At 44.1% G+C, this 13,565-nt stretch overlaps 1 protein-coding gene across 13 annotated transcripts in view; it reads right to left on the reverse strand.

The window, feature by feature from the left end:
- The window catches only part of ZBTB38 (zinc finger and BTB domain containing 38), a 171,036-nt gene that overhangs the window by 132,357 nt on the left and 25,114 nt on the right, over positions 1-13,565 (reverse strand). The window contains exon 3 of one of the 13 annotated variants that reach the window (XR_002144850.3): positions 12,377-12,637. The exons of the other annotated variants lie outside the window; for them this stretch is intronic. The gene's annotated coding sequence lies outside the window, so the exon portion shown is untranslated. Of the gene's footprint in view, positions 1-12,376; positions 12,638-13,565 lie in introns of those variants that run through there. 13 annotated transcript variants of the gene reach the window in all.

The following is a 13,565-nucleotide window of genomic DNA, read 5'->3' on the forward strand; positions in this document are numbered from 1 at the left end:
GAAGACAGAGAGGGTCTGAGCAGCACTTATGTGCAGAGGGATTTGGGAGAAAGAGACTATTGCCTATTTGGAGGAAGTTTTCTGTGTGTTATGCAATGAAACTCCTTGACCATGGCCTGAACTAGGATACTTCTGAAGGCTTTTGGGTGAGGGTGCAGGTGTTAGTAGTGCAAACTGGTGCTAAGACTGAAGGCAGCTTAGTTTTGTTTGGGGGTGTTCCTGCTACCTTCAATTTTGCAGTCAGGCTTCCTCGGGCTTCTTTGTCTGTGCATATTTGATATCTGAGCTCAATGGCCTGTGAGCCTGTAATGATTATAGATAGGACTTTTATGGCTGCGGCACGGCCTTACGTTCTTCTCTACTCCCTCCACCCACATACACTGTCGATTCCACGGTTTTCTTGGCTGCTCCTTTGGCCCAGTCTAGCTAGCCCTCCCTTGATGGAATGCTTCTTCCATTCTTGCCTCCTTCCGCATCTCCCTTTAAACTTGAAGCTCTTCCACTGGCTGCCTCCTCATCTATAATCTTTACTTTAAACATACTCTGAATTCTAGGATTCTACGAAATTTAGATTCTGAGAATTCAAATGATCACCTGGTTCATTCACAGTCTGTACTCACCCCAAGGACAGAAATACATATATGTGTATCCCTGAAAGGAGGCAAGGTGCTGGGATTCTACTTCCTCAAGATAACCACACAGCTCCCTCCCTCATTTCATTTAGGTCTTGCATAGAAGAGCAACACTCCTGCCCGCTCCCCAGCTCCTTTCCCTGCTTTATTTTTATTTATCACCTGATAGATTATATATTTATTTATTACATCGCTGAATATCTGTCTTCTCTGCTCTCCTAGAATGTAAGCTCTGTGAGGGCAAGAACCTTGCCTGCATCTCCAGGCCTGAAACTGTGCCTTGCATAAATATGCATTTGGTAAATGCTTCTGTTGAAGTTTTTAGATTTTACAAATGTATTTCTTAATTTCCAGAGGCTATTCATACTTCTCCGATTATTCCTCTTTCACTGCATCCTGTTCTCTTATGATGCAGTATCTTCCCCAATACCTCTGAGAATACTAACTGGAGGTTTCTTTCTTCCCTTCTGTTTCCTATCTTTACTCTTTCCTCTGGTCATTCTTGTGTTTACTTGTATCCATCTTTCACGTTGTGACCTTTCCGCAAATATCTGGTCATCCTTGGTTCTCTTTACTTCACAATGAGGTAGTAAGATGTCACTTGGTACTTTTTGTTTTTTGAATCCGGATGGGGCTTACTGAGGCTTCACCTTGTGGTGATCTAGCTTTGCCAGTTAGTTGCTGTGACATCTAAAGCAAGTTATCTCACCAGTTTCTTCCTAGAGTTGCTGTGAACATTAAATAAATTGATACATAGTGTAGGCATGACAGTGCTATGTAACCATTTGCTACTTGTATTACTTTTACTGTGATTACTTGGCAGAAACCCAGCTATTTGCTACCGAACGCCTAAATACCAACATGTCAGGGGGCTTATCCACGTGGCCATTAAATTCTGTAGAGAAAAGAATACGGTTGTTGTTTCCTACGGGCAGTGGGGTGAGATGGGAGGAGAGCCTACCTGCTGCCACGTGGGGAGAGAGGCCAGCTGCTCCTTTGTGCCACTTTATCCATCACTCCCCTTTCAGTCCATCACCCGCTCAGCTGATGTTTATGAGTTGTCTAGTGCCCCAAGTTCTGCTTTGCAAAAGATTTCCTTCTCGATTCTATACTCCTCTAACCTTCCACTCATGCCGTATGAGTTTAGCTTCCTCTGTTCTCTTTCTTCAGCCACCACTCTTCCATCCACTGTTTACCCTCCAGAAAAACCTTTGAAATCTGTTATCTACTGAGAGTCCCTCTGCCATGACTGGGTATCTATCGTTTTTTAAATACCCAATTTTCATTTTAGTGGGGTCTTGGGGACAATAAAACCAAGCACGCTTAATCTGCCATCTTTAAATCAGACACTGCTAAACTCTCTTGACAGGCACAGTACCAGGCTCCATGTTTGAAATCCTGGCTCTTCTGTGTTTTGTTTTTAATTAATTAATTAATTTATTTATTTTGAGAGAAAGGGAGTGCAAGCAGGGGAGGGGCAGAGAGAGGGGGAATCTCAAGTAAGCTCCATACTGTCAGCACAAAGCCCAGCATGGGGCTTGAATTCGTGAAACTGTAAGATAATGGCATGAGCTGAAATCAAGAGTCAGACACTTAACCCAATGAGCCACCCAGGTGCCCCTGAACTTCTGGCTCTTTTAATATACTTTTCTTGTACTTATGGGGTCCTTTAAGCCTGGGCAAGATGAGGAAGGAAGGGAAGAAAGGAAGTCGTAGCCAAAGTGACTTGATTTAGTTGAGGTCCCTTAGAAAACTGTCTACTAATGCATTCCTCTCCTGGAATGATCCAGTTGATCTGAATTTGCAGTCGGCAGGAGAGAGAGTTTTAGGCAAAGTTTCAGGAAAGATATTACAAGTAATAATAAAAATAAATCACTTAAAGAGTGAGATATAAATTACTTCTAAGTTCCAAAGTTATTATGAGCATTTCTTTTACTGTAACTACCACCAGATCATTCCTTCATGATGCTGTTGCTGGAAGTCAGTATGTATATTAGCTCAAGAAGATTTTGGGCCATTTCTGCAAAATGCACCAGGAATGCTACTATGAATAACATAATAATGGCATATGATTCACTATTTTCATGGCATTTATCATATGAAGATAATGGGTAAAATTAGGTCACTGCTTTGAAGCTCAAGTTGGTGGAATTCACAATCATTTGTGAAATCTAAGCATTTAGAAAAGCAGTAATAACTTCAACAGATCATGAACTATCCTTCAAACAAATAATTACAGAAATAATAGATTGGTAACCACAACCCTAATTTAAAAAATTGCTAACAGCTAATCCATGTGAAAGGAAAATGTATTTTAACCATGACATATGTTATTAGTTAGGGTCTAGCCAGAACAACAGAAACCACTATACGGATTTCTAACAGAGGAAGCTTAATGCAGAGAATTTTTTATACAACTTGATGGATGACCTGAGAAGTTTAGGTTAGTGGCAGTGGAAAGTCAGTCACAACCCTGAGGCTAGAGGGACAATCAGAGGGATGGTATTGCCGGAGCCCAGGGGCTACGATCACCAACAGTAGCTGGAGCCACAGCAGGCCCTTCAGTAGGGGCTGGAGCCTTGCAACTGCTGTCAGAGAACCACCCAAGGGCAGGAGGTTTAGGGACAAACAACCTGGCCGTTCCCTTCAGTCCTCTCCAGTGCTTCTCATTGGCTGAGCCCAGCTGGAACCCAAGTGACAGGGCGACCTGTCAGGGAAACCTGTCTGCAGTGGTCGGCTCCCTGAGACACAGGGCAGAGCAGGTGAGGGTGAGCCATGAGTCTGAAAGCAAATGCGTGCACGACCTATACGACAACATGTACAGAGTATTATAGACCATACGGACACTCCTTTGGTTCAGTACACGATGAGCACCGGTGTCTCATGTATGTAAGTATAACACTGCAGTTACGTCTGTACTCAGGTTAAATTGGAACCATAATCTTAGCCAGAGTTGAGCAGGAATATCTTAATGGATTAAAGTCAGTTTCAAAAGAGCCATGAACGATTGCAAATATTGCCGTCAATTAAATGATGTTTTGGGGGCACCTGACTGGCTCAGTCGGTAGAGCATGTGACTCTTGATCTTGGGGTTATGAGTTCGAGCCCCACCTTGGGTAGAGAGATTACTTTAAAAAACAAAAAGGAAGGCTAATAGACACTTCTTGTTTTTTAAATCAGGAAACACATCAATCACCAACCTTTGGACATGCAAACCGTTTCCCTCCTCTCATTTTATGTCTAATACTAACCAGGAGTGTGTGGTCTGAGATGCAGGGCTACAACTCGCGTGATGGCATGAACGATGTGCAATCCACCCACGCAGAACTCACAAGTTGTGTGTTTTTTTTTTAAACCAGGGACACCTAAGTTTAAGATTCTTGGGTAAATTTCATGAGCCTATCAAAGAATAAAGTTCTGAAACATAGGCTTTACAAATAATGAAAGACAGTTCTTTGATTCTTCCTTCATAAAAGCTAGTAGTGAAAGTGCTGCACTGGCTGTTTTCCCACACTAATTTCCTCCTGGCAGATGGCAGAATAAAACATTCACAGTAGACAGTGCCTTCTTTCAGAGACTCCAATCCACAGGGTATGTGGAAGAGAAGAAGAAGGCTTGAGTCTTGGTCTGTTTCCGATGTGAGCATTAAGCTATAAAGACAACTCAGAGGGTTTGAGAGATGCCTTTGGCGTGTACCTTCTAGAAAGTCTGATGCCCAGCTCTGTCGATGGGGCTGGGCTGAGTGTGGCTGGACCCTGAATCATTTCCCATTTACCCTGAGTCCCAGTGTCTCTCCCTAACCTTCCTTTGCTCCCTTGGCCAGATTGTAAGCCAAGAGGAAATAAAAACATTAAGGAGCTCTAGACTCGACTGTCTTTTCCATTCTTACCTTTTGTTGCAATGGAAGAATAGCTTGGATGAACAAAAGGGCACCGCACAATTCTAAATAATTATAATAAAAATGGGTAGAAGGGACAAGAGGAGAAAGAGTAGAATAAATTAAAGGGGGAGGAGCTAATGAAGGCACTTCCCCAGTTAATGGAAGCATTTATTCAATGCTGTTCCCCTCGCCCCTGCCCTAGCCTCAAGCTTATTCACAAAGAATATCTTCTGGTAACTGGTTATCAGTGCTGGCTAATCACTGGGGGCATTAAAATAGTTGGGACCCCCCGGCCAGCTAAACCAGATTCTCTAGGGTGAGACCCAGGTGACAGCATTTTTAAGATCCCTGTGATTCCAGTGTGCAGCCAGGATGGAGAACCTTGGGGATGTTCCCCACCTTGGGCATAACATGGCCAGAGGTGAACGGTAGGAATTCTGGAGATGAGTGGTAAAAATCACAGTTGGGGGGCAGATGGGTGGCTCAGTCGGTTGAGTGTCCCACTCTTGATTTTGGATTAGGCCAAGATCTCATGGTTCTTGAGTTTGAGCCCCGCATAGGGCTCTGCACTGACAAGCAAGGAACCTGCTTGAGATTCTGTCTCTCCCTCTCTCTTCTGCCCCTGGTCCACTCACACTCTCTCTCTCTCAAAATAAATATATAAAATAAAATAAAATAAAGAAAAGAAAAGAAAAGAAAAGAAAAGAAAAGAAAAGAAAAGAAAAGAAAAGAAAAGAAAAGAAAAGAAAAGAAAAGAAAAAAGAAAAATGAAATCACAGTCTCTATTTAGAGCAGTGGCTCCCAGTTGGGGGCTGTTCTAGGAAATTTCTTCCCACAAAGCAGCTCAGTAATCCAGAAACTGCCATCCCCAGCCCCTGCTGAGGACTGACATTGCCTTCTACTCACATGCTCTGAGCAGAAGTTCCCAGCGGGGGTGATCTTGTCTCCTGGGTGGCCTTTGGGAACTCCATGGGGGTGCTTTCAGATGCCACAGTGATGAATAGTTTAGGGCTTGGACAGAAACTAAGCTGTTAGGATGGGTGAGGGAGGGGTGGGGAAGAAAACTAACACTGGAAACCTCTGGTGTGGTAGGCACTCTGATGGGTCCTTCTGAGAGGTGCGAGCCCCCACCTTCCCACCTCTCCACCCCCAACACACACATGTGCACACCCCCATCCACGCACAACAGCCTTATACAGCTTTTCTGAGTTTAGGGAGAAGAAATGTGCCAGCTAAGAGGTGGAACCCAGGGACGAGATGGGAGAATACTCTCCTTGCATAATAGGGCCAAAATAATTAGCTCACACAGCACAGGGTCAAAGTTCAGTCAACAGAAGCATTATGAATCTCAAATGCAGACAGATGGGGTCGGGAAAAGAAAAACTTATTCTCCCAGCATAATGTCTGCTTGGCTTTAGATCCTGTGGGATGGAAAGAGCGGCACCCTGAGCAGAACTCCGTCGTTCTTTAAAGTTCATATCCCTGTGTGCCCCATGGGGCAGAGTTCACTTTCCCCAGCACTATGAGCTGTGCACCTGTCCAGGCCCATGTGTTCATCTGCAAGGGCAACCCTTGCAGATTCTACACCTGTGTCCCCAAGGACTGACCTTTACCAATCCTGACCATCCCTCCCAAACCCTTTTTTGTTGTGGTGGTTGTTAATGTTCTGTCATCCCAGAAGCATTGCACCTCCTTTTCCCATAGAAACCACCAGAGCTTCTTCCTGGGCCAGACATCTATCCAGAATGGGTGCCTCATCTTTTCAACCCACCCAAACACAGTCTTACCCAGCTTCCTTCTTTTGCAAAAGTCCTTGGTAGCACATCTAGGGGAAGTTGCTAACTCTTCACAATATAAAGTCAAGTCTAGATCCCTTGATGACAAAAAGTGTCTAGAAATACACCACTGTGAGTATTTATGCCCATTCCCCAGCCTCACCTCCTATAATCTGGATAGTATGCCCATTTCTCAACCATAGCTATTTTTGGGGGGGTCACCAGGGCTCTCCTAACTGCCTACTCTAGTGGCCTCTTCTCAGGTTTTGTTTAATAATTTTTTAGATTTCTGAAGTTTTCCAGTGGACAGAAAAGTAGAATAGCATAATGAACACACATACCCATTTCTTAGATTTAACCCTAACATTTTGCCATAATTGTTTCCTTTTATTTTGCTGAATTATATCATAAATTACAGACCTTCTGACATTTCACCCTGAAATAATCCAGTACACACTTCTAAAATATAAGAACTTTTCCCCACACACCTCTAGGATCATATCACCCCTAATAAAATAAACAATAGTTCTAGAATATACGTTTTCCACATTTCAATTTCCTCACCTGTTCTAGATATGTCTTAAGGGCTAGCGTGTTCAGACAAAGCAGCGATCGTGAATGTCCGTTGCATGTGGTGGTTGTGTCTTGCTTTTTACCAGTGACCTCCCTATAGCATTTGCCTCCATTAAGCTGTTCCTTCTTGGAGGTCCACACTTGGTTTTCCTAATGTCAACTCTCTCGTCATCGTCTACTCCTGACCATCTGTTTTCACCCTTCCTTTGTCGCTGTATTTTCAGTATTGGTGCTTCACAGAACTCTGTCCTTGGCTGTCCATTCTCACCTTAAACTTATTTCCCAGGCAATTTTCCTGAACAATATTCCATTGTATGGGTATACCACGTTTTGTTTATTTGCTTATCAGTTTATGGATTTGGGGTTGTTTCTATTTTTTGGCTATTATGAATAATGCTGCTGTGAATACCATTTGTATATAATCATTTGTATTTGTACACAAGTTTTTGTGTGGACAAATGTTCAATTTGTCTTGGGAATACACCTGGGCATGAGATTGCTGGGTCATATGGTAGTCTTATGTTTAACACTTTGGGAAACTGCCAAATGTTTTCCAAAGTGCCTTTACTGTTTTACAGTCCCACTAGCAATATATAAGGTTTCCAATTTCTCCACATCCTTGTAAACACTTGTGACTGTCTGTCTTTTTTATTACAGCCATCCTAGAGGGTGTAAAGTGATTATCTCATTGTGGGTTTTTTTTTTAATGTTTGTTTATTTTTGAGAGAGAGAGAGACACACACAGAGTGTGGGTGGGAGAGGGGCAGAGAGAGAGGAAGACACAGAATACAAAGCAGGTCCAGGCTCTGAGCTGTCAGCACAGAGCCCGATGTGGGGCTCGAACCCACGAACTGCGATATCATGAACTGAGCCAAAGTCAGATGCCTAACTGACTGAGCCATCCAGATGCCCCTCATTGTGGTTTTGATTTGTATTTCCCTAACAGTTAGTGATGTGAAAATCTTTTAATGGGCTTATTGGCCACGTGTACATTTTCTTTCTTTTTTTAATATTTATTTATTTTTGAGAGAGAGCGAGAAAGCATGAGTGGGGGAGGGAGGGTCAACAAGGGAGAGGGGGACAGAGGATCTGAAGCAGACTCCTAGCAGATAGCAGCAGTGTGCCTGATGTGGGGCCCAACCTCAGGAACTGAAAGATCATGACCTGAGCTGAAGTGGGGCGCCTAACCGACTGAGCCACCCAGGCATCCCATTTTCTTTGAAAAAATGTCTATTCAGATTTTTTTGCCAATTTTTAAATTGGGTTATTTGTCTTTTTATTATTGAGTTGTAGGAGTTTTTATACATTCTAGATACAAATCCCTTAGCAGAGATATGATTTGTAAACATTCTGCGGGTCGTCCTAGGATGCTTTTTAAAAAAATCTCATGGGAGTGGAGCGCGTACGTATGTTTCTTGAGGTTTAGGACACGGCTTGGGCTCCAGCACAGTGGGTATTCAATAAATATTTACTGAATCCAGTTGAATTCCTTATGGGTCTTTTTAGCAAAGTCTTTGACCCTCTATTTTACTCTCCACTCAATTTTACCTTTCTTTCTTAGAGTGTAAGAAAATACAAATAAAACTGAAAAATATACACAATTTGGGCTGGATACATGCGTTTAAAAAATCTAAAATGTAAGTGGTTTTTAAACAACAGATTTTAACAAATCACTTAATCTCTCCATTTCCTCAGCTGCCAATTGGAGAAGAGTTTGGGGGTTCGTGTGTGATCATCTCTATGCTTGCTCCTACTCTACCCACTGAATAAGTTTGATAATAACAAGTTAAGACCATTCCTGGTGGCATTCTGGGCTCAGAGGAAGTCACCTGGAATAATCACCATGTCTGTCTTGCTCTCTGCTACATTCCAAGTATGGAGCACTGTGACACACACAGCAGGTAATAAATTGAGTGAATAGGTCCCCAGTAAGCCCGTACCTCTTCAAATACATTGGTGAGTCCCACATCTGTATCTCTGGCCTGAACTCTTCCTTTTCCTGATGGTCCCTTTGCTGATTCAACACTTCCATCTGCAGGGTCAACAGGCATGATCACAATCATAATGTGTCAAAAACAGAATTCATGATGCTCCACTCTTCCCCAAGCTTGTTTCCCTGGCTCCCCACCCCACACTGGGCTTTCTAATTTCAGTAAGTGGTACCACCTCCAAAGACGTGCTCAGGCAGAGCCCTAGGAGTCATTCTTAACTGCTCTTCTTCTTCCTCGAAAGTTATCCAATTTGTCAAAAAGCCTTATCAGTTCTAGCTTCAAAACATACCCCAAATCCGATCCCTTCTTACCCTCTCCACAGCTTACCACTCTGACCCGAGCCGCTATCTTTTCTCCCCTGGATTCCTACAGCAGCCTCCTACCTGATGTCCCTGAATCTACTCTACCCCACTACACTGTTTTCTTCGCACAAGAGCCAGGATGATTCTCTAATACCTTAAGCCAGTTCATACCAATCTCCTGTTCAAAACTCTCCCAAGACCTACCATACTCAGAGTCAATCCAAAGTCCTACCAATGGCCTAGAAAGCTCAGGTGATCAGGGCCTGGCGTCCTCTCTGATCTTACCTCCTCTTTCTCTCTCTGCCTTGCTGGCCACCTTATGCTCCTTGAACATGCCTAGCATGCTTGACCTCAGGACCTTTGCACATATTGCTCTTTGCCTGCAACACTGCTTCACTCGAGGTTTCAGCATGGCTTACTCTCTTGCTTCATTCAGATCTCTGCTTGAATATCTCCACCTCAGGGAGGCCTTACCCAACAGTCTTTCTAAAGAAGCCCTTTGAGGGGTACCTGGGTGGCTCAGCTAGTTAAGCATCCGACTTCAGCTTGGGTCATGATCTCGCGGTTTGTGAATTCTGTGCTGACAGCTCAGAGCCTGAAGTCTGCTTTGCATTCTGTGTCTCCCTCTCTCTCTGTGCCTCCCCGCTTGCACTCTCTGTGTGTGTGTGTGTGTGTGTGTGTCTCTCTCAAAAATAAACATTACAGAATATTTAAAAAAAAATAAAGAAGCCCCTTTTGCAACATACTGTCCCCTTATTCTGTTTTATGTTCATTCATGGTATTTAACATTCCCTAAATTACAGTATGTATTTGTTTACTTCTTATTTCCCCCACTAGAATGCAAGCCCTATGAGGGCAGAGATCTCACCTTTGTTTATTACTGCATTCCTAGTGCTGGGTACCATTTCTAGCACATTAGAAACACTCAGGAGATGTTGCTGGATGAATAAATAAGCTGATGATATCATCATTTGTCGTCTGAGAGCAAGCCCTGGGTTTGTGTCTTGGCTGTGCCACTTACTCACTAAACAGCCTTGAGCAAATCATCTAATCTCTCCAGGCCTCAGTTTCCTCATCTATGAAAATGAGCTAGTAATCCCTACTGTGTAGGACTGCTGTGAGGTTTAGAGATAAGGGATGACAGCGCCTGACATTAGGTGCTCACTTCACAGACTTGTAATTAACATCCTTCTTCACGCATTACTTGGTTAAGGGACAGAGGCGATCACCAAACTGGCTCCCTTAGAACTAGAGATTAATGATGGAAAATGGCACACTAGAGGCTAAGGAAGAAAATGAATCCATTTCAGTGCCGAAGACTCAGAAAGCTGGGTTGATACACCAGCCAGAAGAGCTGGGCTTCCAGATACTACTTCCAAATTCAAGTCAAGGCACTGCTTTGTTCTGTGGACAACAGCGGGGTTGGAGGCGATGATTCAAAATGACCTCAGCTTTTGTCTCATCTGGTCCTGTGACCAGACCGCAGGCAACGCCTCATCCAGGGTAGTAATTTCCTTTGCAGCTTTCTGCTAAGAGGCTCTTCGACATGGTAAAATACCGTGCAGCTGCTGCACAGGATGAGGCATTGCTACGTGTTCTGACATGCAAAGATCTTCCACACGTGTTGCCGAGTGAAAACCTCCAGTTGCAGGTGAAATACACAGTAGAATATACATGAACAGCAACACTCCGCTATACGTGTGTACCGGTTTCTAGGCGAGTATGTAAGCACAAAGAGAGAGGTCTGCAAGGGTGGAAACCATATTGGTCATGCTCGTTTCCTCCTAGAGGTGGGGAGGTGACTAAAACTAGAAATGGGTGTCAGGGGAGACCGGCGTTATCTAGAATCTATTTTTACAAAGAGAACGTACTACTTCTGTAATTGAAAATTAATTTTTTAAACTGCCCAAACACGATGATGCTAAAACACCACATTTAAGTAAAATGAAGTAATTTACGTTCCCCTAACTAGCAGTTCTCAAATGGAGCGGTCACCCTCAGTGGGTGTGCTTGGTGGCGTTTTTTTTTTTGGTTGTCAAAAGACTCCAACGCTATTGGCATTTCGTCCCCTGGGGATGGCGGATTTAACTGCCCGAGTGTGTGAGAAAGTCCCACAGCACAAAATAGTATGCCAGCCCAAATGCCAAAAGGAGTCCTAGTGAGGAACACTACCCAGAAGCTAGGGTTGGTTGCAATTATGAATTCATCTGTGACCTGCCACTCCCCTCCCCCATTAAGAATTTTCTCTTTGCTTTGGGCTACTGAGATGCCTTGCCCATGTTCCATCGATATATAAGACAGTACATTTTATCATCAATGGTCAAGAGAAGTAAATTAAAAAGCATGGGAAGCACAAGTGGCTTGGGTTTTATGCCTCCCATCTGGAGCATGGGGATATTTCTGAGAATCAGGGTTGTCCAGGCACCAGCCACCCTGTACTCTGTACTAAGTCTTTAAGACAAATGTCCCAGGGATGCCTGGGTGCTCAGTCAGTTGAGCACCTGACTCCTGATTTCAGCTCAGGTGATGATCTTGTGATATATGGATTTGAGCCTCAAGTTAGACAGCACGGAGCCTTCTTGGGATTCTGTCTCTTTCTCTCTCTTTGTATCTCCCCTGCTCTCTCTATCTCAAAAATAAATAAATAAACATTAAAAAAAATTTTTTTTTTAAGAAAGACAAATGTCCCCTTGGCCAGTAGCTGGGCAAGGGCTGAGAACCTTTCAGAACAAGTTGGGAAGGTCCCTTTTCTCATAGTTCTCACACAGGACGGTCTGCCTTCAGACCCCTCTGCCTTTGAGAAGCAGCTTCCAGCCTACAATAATGATGGAAAAGTGATGATAGACAAAAGAGAAAGAATGCGTTATATTCCTCCTTCAATTCCACACCTAGGACACTGTTGTGGTGTGTGCATTCAACAAGTATTTATGGAGCAACTACTATGTGTCAAGCACTGTACGAGGTGCGGGGTGTACAGAGAATGAGACTGTGGTGAAAACTCAATAAATAAACAGATCAGGGGCACCTGGATGACCTAGTCAGTTGTGCGTCCGACTCTTGGTTTCGGCTCAGGTCATGATCTCACAGTTCATGAGTTCCAGCCCCATATTAGGCTCCACGCTGACAGTGTGGAGCCTGCTTGGGATTCTCTCTCTTCTCTCTGCCTCTCCTCTGCTCTGTCTCTCTCAAAATAAACAAACAAACAAACAAACAAATAAACAGATCCACATAAGTCAGATCATTTTAAATAGCATGAGAGATGTGGTCACTAGCAATTGGAGGGGGTCAAGAATATGATAGAACTCAGCAGAGACCTGTCCCCTGGAGGCAGGCTGAGCCCTGGGGAGGAGGAGGGGGATGGTGCTGGGGGGGCCACTGTGGAAGGCGTGTGCCTGTGCAGCTGTTCCTGTCTCTTCCAGCCCAGCCGGGGCTGTGCCCTCTGGGACAGCAGGTATGGTCCAGGTCCTGTGGGTTGTCTGTGCTCCTGGGCAGATAAAATTATCGTGAGTAACATTCATGCTGCTTCTTATTTTGCTTTCCAGCTGTCTCCACCCAAGATTTCGCTTGCATCTGAGGAAGCTGATTTCATGTGCTTCAGAGGTGTGCTGGCAGATAACCGGCATGGGCTCTCAAAGTCACTGTTACTTAAAAACACACGCATGGGGGGCGCCTGGGTGGCGCAGTCGGTTAAGCGTCCGACTTCAGCCAGGTCACGATCTCGCGGTCCGTGAGTTCGAGCCCCGCGTCGGGCTCAGGGCTGATGGCTCAGAGCCTGGAGCCTGTTTCTGATTCTGTGTCTCCCTCTCTCTCTGCCCCTCCCCCGTTCATTCTCTGTCTCTCTCTGTCCCAAAAATAAATAAAACGTTGAAGAAAAAAAAAAAATTAAAAAAAAAAAAAAACACACGCATGGCACTCACTTTGTGTCAGGCACTGCTCAAAACACTCTGCAAATGTTAAATCATTTTGTCCTTACAAGAAACCTACATGCCAGGTGTTGAGGAGTATTACTATCCTCCATTCACACACGAGGACGTGGGACTGTTCCTCCAATCACAGCCCTTCCCCATGACATGCAGTGTAGCAGTAACGTTAGCATTGGGGGAGGACTAGGCATCAGCAGCCGTGGTGTCAGAAATGCAGATTCCTGCCCTGCCCTCGAGCTACTGAATCAGAATCTGTTTCTTCAGGTCACTCTATGGATCGCCAAGTTCAAAACCACTGATCCAGTCCATGTTTTCATTTTTTGGGAGATGACCTGGAGAATGAGCCTTCCATGGTTAGCTAATCCTTCAACTCCAACAAGTGTTTGTTTTATGCACCCTTTTTCCTCCTTAGTTAAGGTTCATTTCTCAGGTAGGAGAACCAAGCATAGCAGGGTTAGAGTTGGCCAGTAAGCAAACAACTAAACAACT

This window comes from Felis catus, chromosome C2, assembly GCF_018350175.1.
Source record: "Felis catus isolate Fca126 chromosome C2, F.catus_Fca126_mat1.0, whole genome shotgun sequence".
Classification (NCBI taxonomy): Eukaryota; Metazoa; Chordata; class Mammalia; order Carnivora; family Felidae; genus Felis; species Felis catus.